Source organism: Dermochelys coriacea, chromosome 8 (genome assembly GCF_009764565.3).
Source record: "Dermochelys coriacea isolate rDerCor1 chromosome 8, rDerCor1.pri.v4, whole genome shotgun sequence".
Lineage (NCBI taxonomy): Eukaryota > Metazoa > Chordata > Testudines > Dermochelyidae > Dermochelys > Dermochelys coriacea.
This window is the reverse complement of record NC_050075.1, coordinates 9,470,226-9,482,928: the sequence shown is the minus strand read 5'-3', so window position 1 is coordinate 9,482,928 and position 12,703 is coordinate 9,470,226. Positions and strand designations below refer to the sequence as shown.

Sequence of the window (12,703 nt, the reverse complement as noted above, 5' to 3'; positions counted from 1 at the left end):
AAACAAGATATTTTGTCTGTTATAATATCCATAGCATATCTGCCAGCTGTTCAAATTTGGGAAGGACAATCCCTATTAGTAAAATATTTGCCATTTTTGAACTTTGTCCATCTACAGATGTTTCTGTTGGAGGTACATCATTAGAGTTAGGAGTGCCCGGTTTCTCTTTTTTGGGTGCCCAGCTTGGGATACCTTGGGCCTAATTTTCAGAAGTGCTGCAGCTTCTATAGTCTTCATTTAGAGGTATGGGTGCTCAGCATTTCCAAAAGTCTTGCATAAGGCATCACAGTTTGAGCATCCAAAATCAATGTTCACTTTTGGAAAGTTTGGCCTTTACTAACAAACTAAGCCCCACAACATCCCAGTGCATAGGTTAAGTACATATTATCCATGTTAGTCACAGTTCATTGCACTGCAATATAGCAACAGTGGGAGTCCAGGTATAGACAGCCCTGGGTTCAGAAGATATTTGCAGACTGTTTATGCTAGTAAAGAAGCTCAGAGCATGTCTAATTGTCATGGAGCTAAAAGCAACAGCTAGAGCAGTAGGGCTATCTACAGTAGGGCCTGGTTTATTAGCACCAGTGGAGATGATAGACAAGACTTAACAGTTTAGTCAAGGAAACAATAAGAGCATATACTTGCCTTCCAGTGTCAGTGTCAGGTGATCTAGACATAGCAGTACTGCATCGTGACCAGCCTCCTACCAGAGAGAGGGATTGTTGCCTCAGCTGCACACCCAGAATTCTTTGTCTCAGCCTGGGAACCTGTCTCTGTTCCCAAACATGGATATTTTTACTGGCAGCAAGACGGAACAAAAGGCACAACGTGATCTAAGAAAATCCTTTCAGTGAAGCTCTGTTCTGTTTTCTTTTTCAATCATGCCAGGGACAGAGCAATCCTGGCAGGTGCTGATCACCCTCACTTGCATTGAGGCCAATGAGAACTGGAGTACCGAGCACTCCATAGGATCAGGCCCAGCGTTTCTGATCTTTAAAATAAAAGGGTATGTTTCTTCTATAATCTCAGAATTAATCTACCTTGAGCAACAAAAATACCATAACATTTATGAAAATAAAATCCACTTTCCTAGTTGAGTGAGTGTGTTATTTTGAGATGGCACTAACATAATAAAATCAGTTGTGTCCGTTTATTGGCTCAGTTACAGACTTTGATCTGCCACAGCATCTATTCCTCTGAAGTGCTGCATTCACTAGGGTACCTGGTCCCCTTTTGTCTCCACACAGAAAGGCTAGCAATCCAATTTCCATAACCATATCAACCTCCTCTGCATCCATTATCCAAAGAGAAACTATCCATCTCTGTTATACTGAAACTTGGTTCCTCCAGACCTCACATCTGATGGGATGAAGAGGGCTGAACATAGCATCTTCCAGGGCCTCTGAATGCAACAACCCAACTGGCCAAAGGAGTCAATAGACGATGTCTCTGATAGTGACTGAGTTCACCCATTCCAAATCACTGCAGCCCAGGAAACAAGCCCAGGAGCAAAGAGACTGCCTGCATCATCAATCCCCCTATAAACTTTCCTATTCACTTGATCCCTCTTTAAACCTTTCCTTTTCCCTATTACTGCATCCTGATAGTCTAAGTAGCCTTGTGCAAGAGATGATGGCTTAGTGCTGTGAGTATCATGAGAGCTATGATGCACTGGAACCTAGGAAAGGCTGTCTCAGACTTTCATCCTTCTGTGGTAAATTAAGTAAAATGCAGTTTTTGCTGTATAGGAGGTGGTTCCCCCCCCCAACCCCCACTCAAAACCTTATAAATAAGGCTGTAATCAAGTTTTTGTGGCCAGTAGAGTTCCCATGGTTTGGTGCATGTGTTTGTTTTAAATAAGAGGAAGGATTTGCTCTGTTGGACTTGGCAAAATTTGTCCTGTCCCTGGTTGTTGCAGCGTTCTATGCGTTGGTCAGTTTACGCTCCACACGCCAGAGATTGCTTCATTTCACTTGTATAACAATAGCTTTGAGAGCTGGTAATTCTCTGCCTCTGTTTCATTTAAACTATTGCCTCTGAAACCTATTGATGATTTCTCGTAGCAATATCATTAACTATTTAAATGTTGATCATATTAGCAAATACAACCAACTCCACTGGAATTGCAAGTGTCACCATTCACCTTCCCTAATATAACCCCTTACTGTGCCCAACTCTATAAAATGCACTCTGGTCTGCCCTTCCCTCAGATGTTTTCTGACAGACTGTATACAAAGATTTCTGTGTGAAAATAAGTGGCATTGTACTGTGTGCAGGATCCAGAAACATGAAAGTGATGCTTGAGTCCAGTACATTTGTTTCACCATAGCGAGTAATGTCCTAACGAACTGTGAAAACTTAGCAGAGGCAACATGCAGCAGCAAAGGTGTTACCCCTGCAGGTGGCTGATTATTTGAATTCACAGGAGGCATGTTTCGTCTCATAATTACATAATACTACTAGCTAGTCCTGCTACAACCAAAGGGACACCATCAATTTGAAATCCAACCAGTCCCCCCTCAAAAAAGTGTACCTGAAACTATTTTTAATAGTAGATCTACCCCAAAATTCTCAAACTAATTTGTGATTTTACAGTGACACAAACAAAACAACTCTCCTTTTTGCTCTGTGAAAGACCTATACAAATAGCATGGGTGGGACTGGGGGTTGACTGACTATGCAGGAGAAACAGTGAAACTGACTGTATACAGAAGACCATATTCTGCAAAGTGCTCAGTCAGATTTTCAAAAAACCTCAGTGCCTACAATGGGGGGCCAGATTGTCAAAAAGCTCCCATTTTCACACCTAACCCATTGCTCTGCATGTGAGCTTCTGGGTGCTCAGCAGTTTCAAAAAATGCATCGCCTCTCTTTGGAAAGTCTAGCATCTCTCCAGGGTGCTGAGCCTGTCTGAAAACTCTGGCCAAAGTCCTGTCAGATGCAGAACCCCAACAGTCTGAAAAACCAAAGTGTTTCCCCACTCATTTCTTTGAATTGTAACAACCGTAACTGCTACTTGAAACAATAGAAGGTAACATATTTAAGTGTGATTCATAGATTTTTATGTCAGAAAGGACCATTATGATTATCTAGTCTGACTACCTGCATAATAAGACAAAGTTGATGTGTCCCTTTAAAGGGACAGTCAGGTTGTTCAAATGCCAACTCTTAGTTACCATTAATAGGTGAAGATTCCAGCAGCCATCTGCTGGTTCATTCCCACCTGATAAAAAGATACATTGTCAACCCCAATGATGAATACCTATATTTTTGGAGGGAAGGTGTGGGTGGATATGACAACTGTTGCTCTTAGGTTTGGTTCTACATATAAAAGTCAGATGATGCAAATATAGAGCCCACATCTTGGTCTGCTAATTGCCAAGTCATACTTCAAGGCTTAGCTGGTTCCTGAGGAGTGGGGGAGATGAGGATGCATTAAAGAGGGTGGAAGTAGGTTGGAGAGCTGTAATACTGATCCCAGTAGGTAAAAGGGGGGCACTCATGAGTTTATTTAGTATATTATGTTCATGATTTTAATGTCGGTGCATCTTGGCCAAAAGGCTCGGGTGCATTCTTTATAAATACACATTAATTAATTTTCCTCAGTGCACAAAGGGAATTTGCATTATCGTCAGTCTCCAGACTCACCCAGGACCTGAGCCAAAGGCTATTGAAACCAATGGAAAGACTCCACATTGACTTAAATGAGCTTTACATCAGGCTCCAAACAGCTAGGAATTCTTTTTTTCAATCAATAACTTTAAAATAACTGGATTGAGAGTAGCCAGATTGAACAGCAAAATGGATTGTGCAGATAATATTGTACAGTATGTCCAGGGGTGCAGCTAAACCACCTTGACAGTAGGATTTATCATCACAGAGATGCTGATGAATCAAGTGCAATGGCATTAGCAAACACTAGCGTAACACTTGGGATGAGCTACGTTCCACATGCTGCATGTTCCCATTCAGCTACCCTATACAATAAAATGCATTTCAGGGCTGAGCAAAGTACACTAAGGAGTTACCAACCACTCTTAAAGGTTCTGGGGGGGAAGGGAGGGGGATTCCAGTAGTTCAGAGACATGGTAGTCTCCACAATATTGGTTTATCTCTGAATCTAGGGAGTTCCTCTGGCAGCAGAACCAGTGGGATTCAGTTGCATGAGGGGGGAAGCAGGGGGAAGGCTATGCAAGATTCTTGCACCAACCGAGTTAGGATCTGCTCATAGGCAAGTCTCCTGTTCTCCTTCAAGGGATTATGGGGGGGGGGTCTCTTCAGAGATTAGGTTGAAGTAGCCTCCATGTAGCTTTGTAGCCCCTCCATGACTGGGAGCGAGATTCCTTGTCCCTTCTCTCCAACACATATTCCTAGCAGCCCTAGTCAGGCCATTGCTGGTCTCTGGATTTGGACCTAAATTGTTTCCCGTATCCCCAATTCAGCAAAGCATTTAAGCATGTGTTTAAGTTCCATTGACTTAAATGGGGTTTAAGAATATGCTCAGGTATTCTGCTGAATTGGGACCTAAATACTATGCTATGGTACATACCCTTATAACTGAGAATGCTAAATTATAGGATAACTCATGATTCGGGCCTCATAAAACAAGTGAAAGATGGGGAGAAAACTCTAGCTCTATATATCTGTGCTCGAGCAGCTTAAAAATCAGAATTTAATCTCATTTTTGTGCAGGTTGATTTTTTCCTTAATGTTCCTCATCTCTTTTTTGCAGCAACGGTCAGTGGTTTGCACAAGGGCTGAGCTGGCCTAGCAGCAAACTAATCAATATTAATAGAGATGGGAGGGAGAGGAGGGATTAGCATGACCTTCTTAAACCCATACTGGCTCAGTCATGAAGCAGCTGAGAGAGCAGCATGTGGCTTTAGTAGCTTTTCATTTGTTGTGCCTGTGAATATTTACTTTTGTTGCTTCAATGCAGATTGCATTAAAAGCAGACAGTTTTAAGGAAGGGATAAGACAATTTTATCTGCAATCTCTGAGACAAATCCATCCACGATGGAAGCTCTATTGAAGTCAGTGAAATTACATCCAGGATGACTTTTATCCTAAATTTCTGTGCTAACTGCTGTTTTTTAGAATAGGAGAGTGTTGACAGCGAAAGTGTTTAATACAGGTACATTTGCTGGATGTTTTTTTTAAAAGGAAACTAATCAAAAACATTGAGCATGCAACTTGAATATTGAGTGCAGGAGCTATCAAAGCATTCTGGTGAACCAGTCGTCCTATTGTTAAGCACAACTGTTCACACCAGCTAAGTCAGAAGTGCATGTATATATTTAAAGTAGGCTTCAGGGAAGTAGAATTTTTATTTATTTTTAATTCCAGTCAGGAAGAAATCATATTTCAAATTATTTGCTCCTATTGGATTTGTGGCTTCACTGCTGGTTTACTGGTAGCAGATATTCTAGAAAATATTGGTTTGTGCTAAGTGAGAAGGGTGATTATTGTAAATTAACGAATGGTCTTCCATTAAATATAAAGATATTCTTAAATTTTCATTTTTTTTTTTTAAAAACTTCTTTTACACACTGATTTAGAGACAGCTATAACTTTCTCCAGCTGCTTGTTTTGAAAAATTGAACTCTTGGGAGACTTATCCCAGAACTACTCACATTAGATTGATTTTAAAAGTCAGCTTTAAATTATTTATTTTCTTTAAGCAGAAAATGTTTTACAGTGGCTGATATGGCACCAGCTAACAAAGCTGTGGACATATTTTTCCTTTCTTTGTCCGAACCCATCATGTCTGACAAACCAAATTTTGCAGAAAGTGAAATGCAAAGAAAGTGAGGGCATCTGACGTTGATTGGACACAAGGCAACCAGCAGACGGTGTATTCCACTTAATATACCGAATGAATACTAATCAGGGGATTAATGGCCCAAATCCCTCTCTGGTATAACTCTTGATGAGGGGAGTTACACCAGGGATTAAGTTGGCCCTCTGACTACACAAGTCATTAACTGATTTTATGTTTTGTCTGCACTTTTGTGTCGGTCTCCTCACTGTGAGACTGTTCCTGCTCTTATTGAGGAGAAGGGAAACATTCTTTGCCCTCTCCTGGCTACTATGTGTCAGACTTGCTCAAGTGTAATTCTCTCTCTTGCTGTAGATGGGAGAAGCCTAGATTGTAGGGGAGACCTACTCCACCCTCAGCTAACCAGGACTTTTCTTTAGCTCAGCAGCAGTGCCCGGTGTGGCTTTTTTTGCCCACCCGGCAGAGCAGAATTCAATGAGCCCTCTCCCTGCATGTATGTAGTTGCTTGTAAACATGGTTTGTATATATCTGAACTGTTACAATGACAGCCATGGTGCGCTCCAGGAGGACCTTGGTGAGTGGTTCTCTTTAGAGGAGGATGGCTGGGCAGAAAAGTAACCCAGGTCTCGTCTTTTGCAGGAAGTGTCCTGGCCTCCACCTAACAGCATCCAGAGACACTATGGTGGAGCCAGACTTCCTTTTAACAGATCATCTGAATGGCAGCACTTCCCTTACCACCAAAAGCCTTCTGCCTGGATATACAGCCAAGTCCTGGCTTGAGACAGGGACCTCCTGACGTGCTGGCGCCAGGGCCGGCTCTAGGCACCAGCAAAACAAGCAGGTGCTTGGGGCGACACATTTCAAGGGGCAGCATTCTGGCGCCGGCCATGCCGCCCCTAGAAATGTGCCCCCACCACCCATCTTGCCTCTGCTCTGCCTCCACCTGCTCCCCTGAGCACACCACTTCTCCCCCCTCCCTCCCAGGCTTGCGCACGCCAAACAGCTGTTTGGCGCAGCAACCCTGGGAGGGAGGGAGAAGCCTAGTGGCAGCGCGCTCGGGGAAGGCAGCAGTGGTGGAGCAGAGGTGAGCTGGGGCGGGGAGTGGTTCCTCTACCTGCCCCATTACTTCCTACGCTCCCCCCACCCTCGCTCACCTCTGCTCCACTTGCTCCCCTGAATGCACTGCCTCTCCCTCGCCTGAGGGAGGGGCAGGGGGGAGAAGCAGCGTGGTCAGGGGAGCAGGTGGGATGGAGGTGAGCTAGGGCCAAGGGGAGCCGCAGGAAGCAATTGGGGGGGGGGAAAATGCAGCACGCCCGGGGAGGAGGCGGGGTCAGGGATTTGGGGAAGGGGCGTAGCTGGGGGTGGGCACGCACGCACGCACGCACGCGCACACACACACACACACACAAAAGCATGGGCAGTCAAAAATTTTTTTGCTTGGGGCAGCAAAAACCCTAGAGCCGGCCCTGGCTGGTGCAGTAGTGCTAGCCACCACATCAGGGTTAATCCCACCAGCCAAGCACTGTCTGGAATCCTGGCCTCATCTCTCCACTGCAGTTGTGGTTCAGTTGCAAGAGGAAGGATGGTTTGTATACCGCACCCTCCATTCTGAGAGGCACTGCTTTGTGGCAGTATGGGGGATCTGGGGAGGAGATTTAGGGGTAAGGAGGAATGCCCAGTGGGTCTGTGACTGCAGAACTGCATGGCAGAGGGTGGCAGCGCCTGGCCCCTTATAACAGTGGTCCCCTGCCTAATGAGAGGATTCATTCCCTTCCAAGCCGACACAGCAATCCCATTCAAAGCAACAGTCATTCTGGTCCACAAACCTGTATAAAGAAATAACGAGCTCTATGGGAATGGAAAGGACTCAATTTCATCATCAGAAGAAAAGGCACAGATATCCCCTCAACAAGTGTCTGTACAAATCTGCATTTTGCAATCTGATCAAAAAACAGTACCTTATTGACACTTGATTTTGTTCTCAAATCTGGCAGTTATTGAACAGAAAAGCAAAGTAAGCACAGCCTGAACGTAAAACTGAAAAGATGACAGGCTTCTCATTCTGGGAGGGGTTGCTCCTGTTCTGTTTTTTCAGTTCACTGTTAGGCACCTGTTTAATTGTTTAAACAAATGTTTGGTTTTTGGTCGGGGGGGGGGGAGGAGTTTTAATTAAATATTCTGAAACCGATGAACTCTTGCTTTTGCAGAGTACTAGAAGAACTGTGACTCAAAGTCCTGTATGAGCCTTCTTACTTGCCAAAAGTACGTTTCCGGGTTGAAGAGAAAAATATCGGTCTTTGAAACTTACCAACACAATAAGTTTACAACTCTGAAATCCTTCCGAGTATTATTCATCATTTGCTTTAAACTAACATCTGCAGGCCTCAGCCAGGTTGGAGCCACACTGTGGTAGGTGCCATATAGACCTACGACACTCTGTGCTCTAAAGAGCTTACTCTATGTAGCAGATGAGTGAAATTCAAGCTGCAGGCTGTAGTCACAGTATACTGAAGTCTGACACAAAACCAAGCCCCAACCCCAACCTCCCCAGCATTTCCGCCGTCGTGGTGCCTGCTTGCACAGCTCTCCCACTGCCTGTGCAGAAGGGAAGGAATGCCAACCACGTGGCAGTTTAATCCCCATCAAAACCCCTTAGGCGCTGCAGGGTTTGAGGCAGGGCTGAAGAGAACCACTCCATGGTACCATCCCTTGTACTGCAGCATGGAATTTAGGGAGGGAGTCAACATGGCTTAACTCCTTCTGGGATTGCATTCCTCTCTTGGTTGAGGAGGGAGCAGTGCCTAGGAGCTTCCCATGCAGACAACTCTGCAGATGTGGTGTTGCCTTTCCTCCAGGGGATCTCTGTGTAAGAGCTGGGAGGCCTTGTTCTTTTCCCACTCAAGCGCTCCCAACTCTCCTCCTCCCTATGGGAACCACTGGGCAGTAATTACAGGAGTTAAATCTTGCTGCCTCTATGGGAAGTCAGTCTGACCTAAGATATTGTGGGAGGAATTATTCTTCTCTAATTTTGCATTGTTGCTATACTACTCACTGCATCACTGAGAACAAGCATACCCATTGGCCCATGGATGGGTTACTGAAGTGGATACTGGGCCAAGTTCTGGTCTCATTTACACTGGTGCTGTGACTTCTTTGCAGTTACTTGAAATATATACCCATTCAACAACAGCATACAATCTGCCCAATATTTGGAAAGCCTGGATAAAGTTACTGAGGGGTGGCGTTTGGCCCATTATATTTAACTACAACGGTACTATTTCATTTCAATGCCCCTAAAATAAGTCAGCTCCATGAATTATATTCTTTGCCAATAAATTTCCTTAGAGCCATGTCACAGATTATCTCCAGTGACAGCAGAAAACCAACCAATGCACTGTCTAAGGAGAGTATAGTGCTTTCTGTCTTACAATACAGAGGTCCAGGGATCTCAATTATACCAATCTAACTCCACTGACTTTCATGGAGTTATTCCAGCTTAACTGCTGTAACAGAGCAGAATGTAGTCCACTATTGTCAGTAGTACTGAGATTTTATTATGAGCCATACATTGTTATTATAACCAAAAATCACATACACCCTCCTCTGAAGACCACATGCCCCATAGACACCTGTCTTCAGAGTTGTTTTCCAACTTAGCTAGAGTTTAGGATAAGCAACTATTCAAAGCAGAGGTGGGAAACTCAAGAGATCAAGAAGTGAAGCGGAGGAAAGCCGTGCTATGTTCGAAAATGATAAGGCAAAAAAAAAAAAATCACTACTTCATTCCTGGTTAACAAATCACAAATACCTTACTTTAAACATCCACTTGATGCTCTATATGAGGATTCCTCAGCGTGACATTAAGTTTTTCTACTAGTAAGAGAAGCAACGGCTCCCAGAAACAAACAAATTCCACTCAGTCAGATAAGCCATTATGGTTCGCTGGAATTGCTTAGATTTCAGAGTAGCAGCCATGTTAGTCTGTATTCGCAAAAAAGAAAAGGAGTACTTGTGGCACCTTCAAGACTATTGCTTAGGCAGCATATCACAGTCCATCTAGTGGGAAGCCGGAGGGAAGTTAACTCAGGACTTTTATACATGGGGAAAGTGACTGGCATAGCTACGTCTGTCAATGTTCCATTGGGAAACAGAGTAATTCTATTGCATAAAAGTGATTTGTATTCCAGAACAGGATATCCATGTGGTGAACTATATCAGTATAGTTCTCTCTCTCTCTAAAAGCCATGCCAGTCAATTCCCAAGCCCTGGGACCGAGTTTTATTTCAGTTGACAAGCTTTGCATTTTCTTGGCAGCCTGGAGATTGTATCCGGAGCTTTAGAAGTATTTGTACTCTTCAAATTAAGTTGTGATCACAAAAAAATTCCTCAGTAGCAATTCTCTAAACATTGCAGGAAAACATCCTTCCCCATTCCTCTGGGAAAGTCCACATTCTAAGCTACAGGTTTGGCCACTTTGCTTTAATAGATGTACTTAAGTATATTGGTTGGGGGGGAATCATGTGTCCAAAATAGGAAAGTGAGGAAGATTTTTCGTCTCTGAATTTTGTGCTCACAAAGCAAAGGATTAGTATTACTGATTAGGGCCAGGTAGAATTCAGGGAGGCTCCATGCAAGAGCTTCACAGCACAGCCCTCCTCGCTCCAGAGCTGGAAGATCTTCCTGTTCTAATACTGGGGCCCATCTGCACAGCTTTGCTCATGAGCCCCAGACAAGAGCTACCATGCTCTGTGGGCTCAGTCTGGCTTCCATTGAAGCCGGGGGAGTTTTGCCATTGACTTCAGGAAGAATCAGGCTCAGGAACCGGAGGCCAAATCCTGCTCACCTCACTCAGACAAGTATCCCCACTGAAGTGGCAGAACTACATCAGGGAGTTAAAGATCAGCCCCAAATCCTTGGGTCTCTCTGGAGCAGAAGCCAAGTTTTGCTGAATTGTGGCAGTTTTGCAATATGGACAAATCTTGCACTGAGTTTCACCTTATTGGCACTAGAGTGACAAGTAGCATAAGTCAAGGCGGATGGCAGGGGGTTCCCTTTTCCATTAGGGTCAATGGGAGCAGGAGCCAGCCTATGAAGCCCTGCCTCCAGAGGTGAAAGGAAAATGTGCTAACTCACTAACATCCAAGCCCTCTGGATTTTGGGCCCCGTGCTGCTGTCATTGCAATCAGTGGGAGCTTCACCACTCACATCAACAAAAGCAGAATTAGGCTCCTATTATATTGCTGCTAATAGAGCAGTACAGGGAGGAGTTTACATTGACTGGGGCGGGGACTTGCTTTCCCTCACGGCCTCCTCATTGGTTTGTTAACTTCCAGCCCTGCAGGAATCTATTGCTTCACACAACTCTTTCCTTTAATCCCCAAAATGCAGCTCTATCAAGGCTATATAAATCCTAACCCCATGACTTCTTTCCCCCACCTAAGAGTCTCTGCCAGTTTTGAAGACACTGATTCTGCAAGGGGTCCTTTCTACTGCTGGATGAAATCCCTTCAATCCCATAACCAGATCAGGAGATTTGGCTAATTTGAATTTACGAACGCCAGGGACAGATATAGGTCTAATTTTCCCATAATTCTTTTCATCCTCTTATTCTTCAAATAGTTTTATCCCTAGTCAGTCACAGGAAGGTTGGATTTTGACACCCTAGGTTACGTACCACACAGAGAAAGCTGGGACTGCTAGCCAGAGAGTTTCTGGCCATGATCTATCTATTTAAGCTTTAGGTTTTTATTCCCTTGAAGAAAAGTGGGTTCTGACCATTCCATGAGCAAAATACTAGCTTGCACTTAATGTTACAGTAAGAAGATGAGCTGCATCAAGCAAACACCATGTCACTGTGCTCAGAGGCTAGTAACTCATTTGTTTTTACCCATTTCTGACTTCACCACCCTCTGAAAGCACCCTGTACCTCAGAGAATAAGGACCCATAGCACCAGGCTTCAGAGTCACTTCAGAAATTAAGGCCCTCCCCAGCACTTTAATTCCAGTTAGACACTTTATCTGCCCCTTAGACTGGCCGTGTAGCTATAAGGGTAATCACCCTGGATACCAGCTTCCTGGGGCACCAGATCAACAGCTAGGAGGACAGGGACAGACTAATCAGTTTGTTTTTTTGTCCCCTCAGCTATTGAGGGATACCACAAATATTTTCTACCCCTGCCAACAAACCCTCATTCTAGCACTAAACTCTATGAGTTAGAAGACATGAATATAAAAGTTTCCAACATTACTAACACCCCTTCATTATTTAGCTCAATCTCTTACTACAATCTACGTAGCAACAAGTTACCTTCCAGCCCTCCAAAGCAGGTAGAGTTCCCACACTACTCCTGGTAGAAAACACAAACATTATAATCCAAACACAGCTTTTGACTAATTGACTGCCAGCACAAAGCCTGCTCCTACTTTATCTCTGAAAGCTGCCATCCACTCTCATATCCTGGCTGGAGCTAACAGGAGCCACCTGCCAGCATGAGTCAGCTGTAATTACTCTGCATCTTTATGCAGGATCCTAGTGCTTGATCACAGGGTGGCTCAGCACAGGAGCCTTCTGCATTCCTAGGGGGATAATTATAAATGGAGAAGTTATGCAGTTTCACACAGCTCATTAAACAGCTGCATTGTAGCACAGTAATTAGAGCTGGGCACAAGCCACACCTTCAGATACAGAACCAAACTTTCTCACATACCAAATGTGGTGAAGCACTAGGTTGGCCGGATAGCAAGTGTGAACAATCGGGATGGGAGTTGGGGAGGTAATAGGCACCTATATAAACAAAGTCCTGAATATCAGACTGTCCCTATAAAATCAGGACATCTGGTCACCCTATGAGGCATGCACTTTAAAAAAATCGCAAAGAGTTGACAACATTGTATTCACTATGCAGTTCCCCTTGTTCCCAAGAC

At 44.2% G+C, this 12,703-nt stretch overlaps 1 protein-coding gene across 2 annotated transcripts in view; it reads right to left on the bottom strand.

Moving 5' to 3' along the window:
- FAM13B (family with sequence similarity 13 member B) overlaps positions 1-12,135 on the bottom strand; it is a 92,986-nt gene extending 80,851 nt beyond the window's left edge. For both annotated transcript variants that reach the window (XM_038412414.2, XM_038412418.2), the window contains exon 1: positions 12,087-12,135. The gene's annotated coding sequence lies outside the window, so the exon portion shown is untranslated. The remainder of the gene's footprint in view (positions 1-12,086) is intronic.
- Positions 12,136-12,703: the final 568 nt, after the last annotated feature.